Raw genomic sequence first — 13285 nt, 5'->3', positions numbered from 1 at the left:
GACGGCACATTGCAAGAGACGCTTTGCTGCACCCTCCGCTTTCGCGCTCTTTTCGCTGTCACCGTATTTGATCTGCCGCTGCGCTACGCCTTTGCTTTCACCCTTCGCTGTGTTCCTTCGCTCGGTTACGAACGGCGAGGCTCCCCACAGGAACGGGCGCCTAGGATCTACGTTCTCAAAAGATAGACACGCCATCCCGGCTATTGCGAAATTTGATGTCCAGCAAAGCTGTTGGAAAATCACCACTACAACTACTGAAGCGGGTTTGCAATGCTTTATTGATGGTTCGGATGCTCGTTTCCACCTTGTTTTCTATAGAAAAGTATGCTGTTCTGTGTTGTATGGGTTACTTCAATGACTGTATGCACTGTTCGCTTCACTTTGCTGAGCGCTTCTAGCCTCTGACTTACGGGGACCTGAGCCATATGCTAATGAAGTCAGATGCTTTTTCTTAGCTTGCTATTTATTCAAAGGTACGTTGTTCTGTAAGTTGTATGCGTGATTCCAATGAATGTATGAACTCTTGCTTCACTTTTATGAGTGCTTGTAGCCTCTGCATTACGAGCGGCATGAACCATTGCAGGTTTGCTTGTGCGGGGAGGGGGGAGGGAGGCGGAGTCCGAGCTATCGCTGATTGTGATAATTTTTGTTCTCTGATAGACACCAAAAAATTAGGTGACAGTTAAGTTTCGCCTGTAAGAGTAGAACACGATAGCATTCAAAGATCCCTGTCTGTTTCTCACGCTTCGCAACAACGGCAGCCTCTGTAACCGTAGTGTTTACCGGGAAACGCTGGCGGCGAACGCTATGCCCGAAGCCGAGTTTTCTGATAGAAAAGCGGCCTCTTGCTTGGGCTACTCCCGAAGGTTGGGCACAGCCGCGCCAGAAAGTTACACAATTTAAAAATTTTGTTAATGTTGACACTTTTATTATGTAAGTCTGAGAATATTTAACCGAAAAGGTATGGGCTGTGGGTGCTTTGTTTGATGATCTTTCTTTGTGGCCTGACATTCTCAATATTCCGAAGAATAACTTTGTCAAGAATGTAAGACAAGGTATGAACAACATTAGTGATAGAAAGGTGCGGAAATATAACTCGCATCTAGCGCATGTCATACAGTAATGCGTGACATATACATATGTGTAGATATTTATTAGTGTGGTGCTTGTGTCTGTACTTGCTAGAACCTCCTATGCGTTCACCTTATCTAAATACATAGGCACTTTTCGATTGCGGGCTACTCCGCCGATGCCGGGTTTTCTGACACGGGGCCCTTAACGCTTCATCATGCAAAAAAGAGGTGAGACGTGCAGACAGGACACAAGAGTAGAGAAGTGGTCAACATGAACGTGGACAACACACGGCATTCGTGTTGTCCACTTCTCTACTCTTGCGTCCTGTCTGCCCGCCTCACCTCTTTTTTGCATAATAAATCCTTACCAACTAGCTCAGCTTTCTGTCGCTCTAAGCCCTTAATGCTGTCGCGTTGACGTGCCGACCACCGAGAGGTTAAAATAATGTTATTGGGCAAGTTGGTTCGTATTAGTAAGCAGTTTTATAACTGCGCGAACAAGCGATCACAGAGAGAGCACACAAGAACAGGGGCACACATAGGTATTCAATTATATAGTTTCGCTGTATAATTTAATACCCATGTTTACCTTTAAGCTCTCTCTCTCTGTGTTAAAGCATCAGCATTAACACGTAAACTGCGTGCTTATTAGCAACAGGCTAAGTCCGCGTTGCAGATGTCAAAGTTTCAGAATGATTGATGTGGTTCATTTCTTCTAATTTACACATCATTGCCGAAAGTGATGAAGGTTGTGGGTATTCCTTACACACTTTTATCGCAGACACTTGTAGGGAGTAGATACGGCATTAACGTAGTATTTACGGCTGCCAATTACGGAGGTTATTCACCGCCGCGCAAAAAAAAAAGGAGCAACCTGTGAACGCCAAATTAAGGCCCACAGGTGCTATGTGTAAAACACGCCAACAGCTTCGCAGGACGTCGCATAGACGCATCACGTTCCCTGTATCTTGCGGTCGCCTTTATGAAGGGGACACAGTCCGTTGCGTCTATCAGAGATTCGTAGAGCATAAAGCGTGGTTAACAGGGTTTCGTTCTCGTGTTCAACAAAGAGACTGGACAGCTGGGTTCTCAAGAAGCAAAATCACCCCCGCTTTTATTCTGCATTGTTATTTATAGTCGAAGGTTGAAAGGGTTAGTAACAGTGAGGGGCGGGTATATGCACGTGGCAATCGTGCATGTAGGTAGCACATGCGCTTTCATCAGATATGATACATCCACTTTCCGAACAGTAATTACATGACGAAATTAATACCGCTGGCTCGTCTGCTGGAACTACGGGTCATAACCCAGACGCTCTGGCTGCCGCGTCTGTCGTTGGCTGCGTCGCAATGGTTGAGGCGACGGCTGTTGAGCTACCACGAGCGAGGCTGCAGTAGTAATTGACGCCACACCTTGAAATGGGGTCTGGTTGTCGGTCATATCTTGGTAGTCTGATGAGCCAACCTTATACGATTCCTTCGTCACGAGAAGATGCCGACGGTTGCGTCTCAGCACCGCATGGTTCTCTGTGCGCACAGAGAAGGATCGTGGGCCGGTCGATCCGACCACCTTGGCTTTCCTGGCCCATGATGTTCCATTCAAGCGTACTGCGTCATTGTTGCTGATGCCTGGTAAGGTGCGCCTATGACGACTTCTCTGCCGGGGTTTCTTGACGAGAGTTTCCGACATTGGATTAAAGTCCGGCAATGGTGTGCGCAGCCGCCTTCCTTGCAGCAGTTCCCCAGGAGACCGGCCATCTTCAACAGGACTCGCCCTGTAATTTAACAAGCCCAGCCAAAAACACTCTCCTGCAGCTTTTGTTTTCTTTAGAATACGTTTCACCACCTGTACCCCCTACTCTGCGAGCCCGTTTGATTGAGGGTACTGCGGGCTTGATGTCACATGTTTGAAGTCGTTACGCTTTGCAAAAGTAATAAACTCTTGGCTGCTAAACTGTGGGCCATTGTCCGTACAAACCTCGACTGGGATGCTGTACCTTGCAAATATTTCACTCAGCCTATCGATAACAGCACTGGCTATTGTCTCGGGCAGTAGCGCTACCTCAGGGAAATTGGACATCGAGTCGTATGCGCACAAATAGTCCCTTCCCGAGTACTGAAAAAGATCGACGCCTATACGGTACCATGGCGGCGTAGGCGTAGCTTGCATGATTAAAGGCTCCGATGGCTGCTTATAAGCAAATGTCTTGCTGGTTGGGCATCTTTCAATCAAGGACTGAATGTCCGAGTTTAAGTTCGGCCAATAGACCATTTGCCTTGCTCTAGCTTTGCACTTTACCTGGCCCAGATGGCCTGCGTGGATCCGTTTCAATATGTCGCCGCGCATGCTTGTCGGCCTGACTACTTTCGTCCCTTTCAATAAAATGCCGTTTACTACGGACAGCTCTGCGGCCACTGGTTTCAGGGGCCGTCGACAGGTTCCCCCTTCGCAAGCTTCCTTAACACAGTGCCAAGATGTGGATCGAGAGCCGTTTCCTGTGCAAGTTTTCTAGCTGTCGTTTCACTTACGAGTGCTGATACGACCGTGACGGCATGGATCTCGATGTCACTCGTGTCTGAAGCTGCCTTGAGTCCTGGAACAGGTGATCGGGACAGCATATCAGCGAGGGCCATTTGTTTGCCAGGAATAAATGTTAGCGTGTAGTATTATTTCATCAATCTCAAGAAAAATCGTTGCACTCTGGGTGGCATATCACTTATGCCTTTTGATATGTTTATCAGTGAACTGTGGTCACTCTCGAGGATGAGGGGGTGGCCATAAACAAAATGATTGAACTTTTCGCAACCGAAAGCTAAAGCCAACGCCTCTTTTTCAATCTGCGAATATCTTTGCTCCGATTCTGTCAAAGCTCTTGACGCGTAGGCGACCGGCTGCCAGCAGTCCCCATGACCTTGCAGAAGCGCCGCACCAACACCACTCTGAGAGGCATCTGCAGTTACTTTTGTCTCCAGACTCGGATCAAATATAGCAAGCGATCGTGCATTAGTTAAATCCCGACATATAGCCTGCCATTCCTTTTCGTGGGTTGGTGTCCAATCAAAGATGACACTTGGTGTGACGAGGGATCGTAAAGTAGACGTACGCTGCGCGAGTGACGGTAGGTACTTGCTGAAGTAGTTAACGTCTCCCAGCACTCTTTGTACCGCCAATTTGTCCTGAGGTTTTCGCATTTTTAAAAGACCGTCAACGAGATCTGGATTTGGCCTAATGCCCTTGTCGCTAATGATGTCACCCAGGAAGAGTACTTCTTGCAGGCCAAAGCGACACTTGGATTCATTGAAGGTAAGGCCTGCTTTTTCAGGTGCTTTTGATACTCTGCGCAGCCTCTCATCGTGTTCGGCCGTGGTTCCTCCCCAGAATAGCACATCGTCTACGTACACGCGTAGGGGCTTTTTGAAACACTTCGCTAGCCGATGCTATACCGAACGGTAGTCGAAGAAAGGGATAGCGACCGAAGGGCGTCGCGAATGTGCATAACTTCGATGACTGGTCGTCTAATGCGATTTGATGAAATCCCGCATTTGTGTCGAGAGGCGAAAAAAACTTCGCGCCTGCTAAGTCTGCCTCAATATCATCTCTGCGCGGCATTGGGTAGTGCTCCCTCTTGATGTTTTCGTTGATGCGTCTTGGGTCCATGCAGACTCAATTTGCCGTCTTACTTTAGTACAATGACAACGGGGCTTACCCAATCTGTGTGGCTGCTGACCTTCTGGATGATGCCTTCCTTTTCCATTCTGCCTAGTTCAGTACTGAGAGGCTCTCACAGGGACAGGGGCACTCTTCTAGCTGGACGACTGGCACGGCATCCTTGTGCAGCGCAATCTAGTATTCACGCGGGGTGCGCCCTCTTCCATGGAAAAGACGTGGGAACTCGTTCACAATTGCTTCGGTGTTGCTCGTCGTCACGCAGTCAACAGCGCGCTGTACGATTCCTAGCTTCTCGTTGGTTTCTAAGCCTAAGATAGCGCTGTGGTCCTTCTTTACCACACAAAAAAAAACTTTCGCACGCCTCGTGGTCGCTTATCTTGACTGGCGCGGAAAACTTCGCGACATGCTTGATCATGTTGCCCCCATAGGATCTCAGAACGGCGCAACTGGGCATCAGACCAGTCATCTTGAACTTGCGAAATATTGAAATTGCCAACAGGTTTGCCTGCGATCCTGTGTCGACCTTAAAGGTGACGTACTTACCGTCAATGCATGCGTTCACATGCCAGTCTCGTTGTCTGCTTGCGCTGCTGCTGGCGACATTCAGTACTTCGAAGTCGTCGTTCTGATGCTGCACTTCGTATACGCGCTCTTTCTCGCTGCAACAACATGCGAAGTGATTTCGCCCATTACACGAGTAACAGACTTTGCCGTAAGCTGGGCAGCGTCTAACGGCATGCCTTCGGTTGCAGCGGTTGCATTTTAGGTCATGCCTGGACTCTCTAGGAGTGTTCTTGCTGGCTGTGACAGCGTTCATATCGAATTCTTCCTTTGTTTTCTGCCAGAATTCCTTTTGGCGTGTTGAAGTTTCAGCTGCCTTGCATAGGATGACGACCATTTCCAATGTCAGGTTTTTGTCCCTGAGCATCTTTTCTCGAAGCCTTGGCGAGTTGGTTCCAAAGACAATTTTGTCTTTTACCATATCGTCTGCAATGGTCCCAAAGTTGCAGTGCTGCGTTTGTTTTTTCAACTCGCGTAGAAACTGCTCAAAAGGCTCCGCCTCACCTTGACTACGAGAGCGGAAAACGTATCGCTCGTGGATTTCATTCTGTTGCTCCGTGCAGTATTCTTCGAACTTGGCAATCACGATATTGTAGTCTTTGTTCTCTTCTCCGCGGAACACAAAATTGTTGAAAACGTCCGAGGCTTCGTCCCCCGCCACGCTGAGGAGCAGGGCCGTCTTCGCCGCTTCGACCTTGGATTGGCTTTGCATACCGTCGCTTGCAGAAAAAACTCGAACTGCTGAAGAAACTGCTTCCAGTTCCTCCCGCCATCCGCTGTCAGGCGTAGCGGTTCAGGTTGCGTCAGGTGCTCCATGTCGTTGCTTCTCACGTTCACCTATCCCAGGTACCATTCGCTTGAGCTGGTAGCCTTGCACCCCGCTTCTGACACTATGTTTCGTTCTCGTGTGCAACGAACAGACTGGAAAGCTGGGTTGTAAAGAAGCAAAATCACCCACACCTTTATTCTGCATTGTTATCTATAGTCGAAGGTGGAAAGGGTTAGTAACAGTGAAGGGCGGGTATATGCACGTGGCAATCGTGCATGTACATAGCACATGCGCTTTTATCAGATATGATACAAACAGGAACAACACCGCCTAATCTTTCTTTGCACGTCATTGTAGATACGCTCCAACATTGAATGAGAATAAAATTTTACTCAAACATAAGAACGAATTTGGTTAAAACACGCTGGCGGGCTAGTTGGTTAGAATCCATGGTAGAGTGTATAAGCGCGACTGGACGAGGACGAAGAAAGAAACAGATACACAGGCACAGCGCTTCACTTTCAACTATACATTTTATTTTCGCACGCATCGATAAATATATACCGTGCGAGCGGAAACAAACGTGACAGCAAAAAAGAACATTGAGTGGCACATTTTGTTGAACCGGACACGTGTGCAAGGCAAGGGAAAAAAAAGAGAGAAAAAAACATGTACTACAATCGTCACGAAGACAAACCAAGGAATCGTATCTCCTTTTCCGAAAGTGATACCGAAGGCTTCCTTACGCACTTTTGCTGTAATTTTGCTGCATACGAGATAGCAAAATTACAGCAAAAGTGCGTAAGCAAGCCTTCGGTATCACTTTCGGAAAAGGAGATACGATTCCATGGTTTGTCTTCGTGACGATTGTAGTACATGTTTTTTTTTCTCTCTTTTTTTCCCTTGCCTTGCACACGTGTCCGGTTCAACGAAATGTACCACTCAATGTTCTTTTTTGCTGTCACGTTTGTTTCCGCTCGCACGGTATATATTTATCGATGCGTGCGAAAATAAAATATATAGTTGAAAGTGAAGCGCTGTGTCTGTGTATCTGTTTCTTTCTTCGTCCTCGTCCAGTCGCGCTTATACACTCTACCATGGATAAGAACGAAGTTGGTTTTATGGTTGAGGCTTGACATTTAAGAAACAGCACAAGTGCGTGCGTTAGCCAGGGTTCTGTTAGCTTATCTGCGAGTATAACAAAATGTCATGCCTAAACAGTTTTCTTTCGCGTAAACCCGCGTGCTTGTCCCAGGTTCAGTGTTTGCGCTGCCTATTCCGAGCGTGTGTAGATACGTTGTGTGCCTACCTTCTTTGCCATCGCTGTACCACCCTTCAGTTGATAGTCGTCTGTGTTGACCGTTTCTCTTGTGTCCATGTCTGCACACCTGACTTTTTTCTAACATAAATATAAAGAAGTTACAACAAAACATGGGCAATAAAGTGCTGTTTGAAAATGTACGTAAAGGTAATACACCAATAGAAAGAGCTCCGTAAGTAGTAAAGGCCTAAAAAAGTTATAGGAAACAAGAACTCGCCAGGATGGTGTAATAGACAAGGGTGTAACACAAACACATTAAAAAGGCGTAATAAAAAGAGCATAGGAAACATATTGTTACGATATCATCGAGCGATGCTAAAGAGACGAGCCGCCGCGAGAACGACGAAGAAGTTGGTCGGTGCCCTTGGCACGAGCAAGTGTCAGCCAGGCTGCCTGGCTCCAGTGTAAATAGCATGTAAATAGCATCTTTCGCCTGTGTCTTTACACACGTAAGATTCTGGTGGAGGTGCTAGGTAGCCGCGCAATGTGGTGTGAGATACGGCGGCTCTTAGGCTGTTCAAGGCGACGGCATTCTTTTATAAAGGCGTCGATAGTCGAGACGCTGCCGAAAACAAGCAAATTGAAAGCGTCGTCGGCGATGTCTTTTAGCACACGTGCCACTTTTTCTGCTTCGGACATATTATCGTCAGCTTTACGGCATAGAGCCAGGACGTCGAGGATGTAGGAAACGTATGGCTCTGTAGCTGACTGAACACGAGACGCAAGAGCCTTTCTCGCGGCAGCCTTGCGCCCAATGACGTCACCGTGCCTCACAGTATACTTTCTATTACTGCGAACCACACTCGCATGCCTGTCTTTAACTTTCGATTGGCAAAGCAAATTCTACCGCAAGGTATTTGCCTTCCGACCATTGATTGTCTCGGCGACCAATACGTGGCAGCGTTATCGACCGATGGTTCTCGCGAGCTTAGCATGCCCCTCGCGCCAGCCTCGGGTGTCGATCCAAACATAAAGAAAATGGTTGCGACGGACCTGTCCTCTACGCAGGCTGAAGACCTTTGCGAAGTATTATCGTCCTACCGCGATATTTTCGACTTCGACGATCGGCCTTTAGGCCAGACGCCCGCGTTCAAGCATCGGATTCTTACTGGTGATGCTGCGCCTATTTACCGACGACCGTATCGAGTTTCTCCGTCGGAACGCCGAGTAATTCAAGATGAAGTGAACAAAATGCTCGATAAAAACATCATTGAGCCTTGTTCGAGTCCCTGGGCGTCACCTGTGGTGTCGGTTAAAAAGAAGGACGGCACGTGGCGCTTCTGTGTCGACTACCGTCATCTGAACAACATTACAAAGAAGGACGTCTACCCGCTCCCACGTATAGACGACGCCCTTGACTGCCTGCACGGTTTCAGCTATTTATCGTCTATTGATCTTCGTTCGGGATATTGGCAGATTGATGTTGACGATGTGGACAGAGAAAAAACGGCGTTCATCACACCTGATGGCCTATACCAATATAAAGTAATGCCGTTTGGATTATGCAACGCCCCTGCCACCTTTGAGCGTATGATGAACTCCTTGCTACGAGGTTTCAAATGGTCCACATGCCTCTGCTACCTCGACAACGTCGTCGTCTTCTCGCCAACGTTCGCCACTCACTTTGCGCGTCTCACAACTATACTTGATGTATTTCGAAAGGCGAAGCTGCAACTTAACTCGTCCAAATGTAGTTTTGGCCACCGACAAATTACTCTTCTGGGCCACCTCGTTGACGCTTCCGAGTACAGCCTGATCCCGACAAAACTCGCGCTGTTCGAGAGTTTCCGGTTCCGACGACAGCCGCACACGTTCGAAGTTTTGTAGGGCTGTGCTCGTAGTTTCGTCGTTTTGTTTCAAATTTTGCGGCAATTACTAGGCCGCTAACTAATCTTTTGAAGAAAGGCGTACAATTCTCATGGGGCACTGGAGAGGCCGTCGCCTTCTCTCTTCTCGTCACTCTTTTAACCTCACCACCCATTCTCGCCCACTTCGACCCTGATGCCCCTACAGAACTGCGTATAGATGCCAGCGGTCTTGGCGTAGGTGCCATCTTAGCGCAGCATCAGCGTGGCCAGCATCGCGTTATTGCTTATGCAAGCCGCCTCCTAGCACCATCGGAGCGCAACTATTCCATTACGAAACGAGAATGCCTTGCTGTTGTCTGGGTAGTCGCGAAGTTCCGTCCTTACCTTTACGGTCGCCCTTTTTCCGTAGTCACTGACCATCATGCTCTCTGCTGGCTCTCTTCGCTAAAAGATCCTACAGGCCGGCTTGGTCGATGGGTTTTGAGGCTACAAGAATTTTTATATTCCGTGGTGTACAAGTCTGGCCGCCTGCACCAAGACGCTGACAGCTTGTCTCGTTACCCTGTTGACGACACTGACTCCTCTAATATTGCCAGTGCTTCCTGCGTATTCTCTGTATCACAGCTGCTTCATTTCGCCGACGAGCAACGCCGTGACGCCTACATCAGAGCCGATCGACCGTTTTGAGCACTCTCCGGTCGATGCGACTCTACGCCTCTTCGTCCTCCGCGACGGTACTTTGTACCGTCGTAACCTTCATCCGGACGGCTCTGAGTTCCTACTTGTAATACCTAAACACCTCCGCTCCACCGTTATAGAAGAGCTCCACGACGCACCAACTGCAGGACACCTCGGCGTATCTCGAACCTATGACCATGCACGTCACCGTTTTTTCTGGCCGGGCCTTGCCCGTTTCGTACGACGTTACGTCGCCGCTTGTGAACTTTGCCAACGACGCAAGAAGCCTTCCCAGCTCCCCGCTGGTTACCTGCAACCGCTCGACATCCCTGCCGAGCCATTCCATCGTGTCAGCTTGGACCTTCTCGGCCCATTTCCGGAATCCACATCAGGAAACAAGTGGGTTGCAGTCGCGGCGGACTACGCGAACCACTAGGCCGTAACCCGTGCTCTTCGGACCAGTTGCGCTACTGATGTTGCGGACTTCCTCCTACATGATATTTTGATGCATGGTGCTCCGCGTCAACTGCTTACAGACCGCTGCTGCACCTTTTTGGCCAAAGTCATTTACGACATCATGCGTGCCTGCTCAATACATCATAAATTTACCACCTCCTACCATCCCCAAACCAACGGCCTCACTGAGGGTTTCAACCACACCCTTACAGAAATGCTACCCAAATACATTTGAGAAGACCACCGTGACTGGGACCTGGCTCTACCTTACATTACCTTTGCACACAACTCTCCCTGTCTCGAAACCGCTGGCGTTTCCCCGTTTTACCTCTCGTATGGCCGTGAACCGACGCTACCACAGGAACAGAACTGCTTGTTGGCCTAGTTGGTGCTTGCTAAAAGACATGTTTTTTGCCGAAATTGAACACTCACAAAAGAAAGACACATAAAGACAACACAGGCGGCACTTCCAACTGATTTATTTTGGGCTGTGACTGTATATAGACTGTGGCTGTATATATTCTTGGGTCACAGTCCAAAATAAATCAGTTGGAAGTGCCGCCTGTGTTGTCTTTATGTGTCTTTCTTTTGTGAGTGTTCAATTGCGGCAAAAACATGTCTTTTAGCTACCACTGGACACTCTGCTTTCGTCTGCCATCGCTTCAACTAGCGATTATGCCCGTGATGCAATCGCCCATGCTGACCACGCTCGCCAACTTGCGCGCACTCGTCTACAATTGTCTCAAGACAAGCAGAAACAACACTACGACCTCCGTCACCGTGATGTGCATTTTGTGCCCGGCGCCCTCGTGTTGCTTTGGTCACCGTCGCGTAAAGTGGGCCTATGTGAAAAACTGCTTTCCTGTTACACAGGCCCATATCGCGTGCTCCACAAAGTGACCGATGTCACCTATGAAATCGTTCTAGCCACGCCCACTACGTCCTCCGCTGTGACAACCAATGACATTGTCCATGTTGCCCGACTCAAGCCCTAGAACTCGCCGTGCACCTTGGATATTTAACAGCACCGTGACGGTGCTTTTGCCGCCGGGGGGTAAAATTACGATATCATGGAGCGATGCTGAAGAGACGAGCCGCTGCGAGAACGACGAAGAAGTTGGTCGGTGCCCTTGGCACGAGCGAGTGTCAGCCTGGCTGCCTGGCTCCAGTGTAAATACCGTGTACTTAGCATCTTTCGCCTGTGGCTTTCTACACGTAACAATATCTTTATAAAATGTGCAGACAAATCAAAGAAAAAAAACCGCTGCCTTTCATGGGGTGAAGGAAAATTGGCTTTCACCCAGGAATGCCAGTTTTCTTCAGCTTTTTCCAGAAAACGCGGCCCTAAATTTCTGCTACGCGCTTTTGGAGCATTTAATCTTGCGTTATGTTTAGGGCTTTTGCTACTGATGATGCTTTTTGTTTCTTTATTTACTCTATTGGCCCGTGAGCGCATTACATGGTGGTGTGGGTAAAAATACAGTAATAATACAAATTACATAATAATGCAGTCGAATCCATTGATGACACGTTTAAGCAAGCAACATCCATGAAGTACTTATGTATGACAAAATAAATGAGATAGTATTAAGCAGCTCCAAACTGGTAAATGAAACGAACCATTCAACAATACAGGACTGCAGATTTTCGGCCTAGTTGGTTCGTCGTTTCAATTGAAGCCATAGCGCTGGATTGACGCGCACGACAGGATAGCGCGCGTCCTGTCGTCTTTCTTGTCCGTGTCTGTCTAGCGCTATGACTTCAATTTGTACGATAACACAGTTAGTGAGATATTTTCATTGCGAGGCAGGAGAAGACAATATTTTGTTATGAACTAGACGAGGCTACAAGAGCAGATATAGCGCAAGCATTTCGTAATAAAGATAGAGCAGCTTAAGAAATCTTGCAACATTTTATCAGCACACTACCGCAACTTGCATAGACCCGTTGGTTTCAAAGCCTGTCAGGGCGATAACTAGAAATTGGACTGATACTGTCGGCTACTTGTATTTATTTGTGTGCGCAAAAATGGGTCAGACGTTAAACGCACGATCGAGTCAAGAAGACCAGTAAGGAGCTGAAGGTTCGTGCTGAGTCATTATGGTAATACGAGGCATGAAAGAAACTTGACTGTGTATATATATATATATATATATATATATATATATATATATATATATATATATATATATATATATATATATATATATAAGGACCATTCAAAAATGAAAAAGAGAAACGACGAACATTATGACATATGTGTGTACTGACGTTTCGTCCGGAGGACTGGCCTTCGTCGGAGTGAATGCAAGTGTAGTCGCGACACAGTTATATATTTAGACACCATACACTTCTCACTTTCTCCCACGCGAACATGCGCATAATCAAGCCCTAGTCAAGCAAAATACAAAGCGAGTACGTTGTAAAAAAGGCAAAAATATCCAGTCAGTCCTAGAAAACGCAGCAGATAGGCAGCGTCACTACATGTAATCACATAACCACGCGGTGCTAAAGAAGAACAAGCTGCACACGAGTAAAATATGAAGGCTAGCGCTGTATTACGCACTGCAGCAGAAAGCAGGATTTCAAAACGCACACAGGTAGACTAAACGACGTTCACTTGGAAAAAACCGATATATCATGCATTTTAAAACCAAAGCTTTCTATCGTCTCAACATTGCAATAGTCACGCCCTTATCATCAGTCATCATGCAACCGGTGCAGCTGATGCCATAGCCGTAGCTGCCAGCCGCCGGGCGCAAATACAAACTCCCCAAATAGAAAAACTTCCAATTGATGGCCGCCGTGAAACCGTGCACAAGCAAGATATATATATATATATATATATATATATATATATATATATATATATATATATATATATATATATATATATATATATATATATATATATATATATATATATATATATATATATATATATATATAT

This window comes from Dermacentor variabilis, unplaced genomic scaffold (assembly GCF_050947875.1).
Source record: "Dermacentor variabilis isolate Ectoservices unplaced genomic scaffold, ASM5094787v1 scaffold_14, whole genome shotgun sequence".
Taxonomy (NCBI): Eukaryota; Metazoa; Arthropoda; class Arachnida; order Ixodida; family Ixodidae; genus Dermacentor; species Dermacentor variabilis.
Note: the sequence above shows the minus strand (reverse complement) of the source record.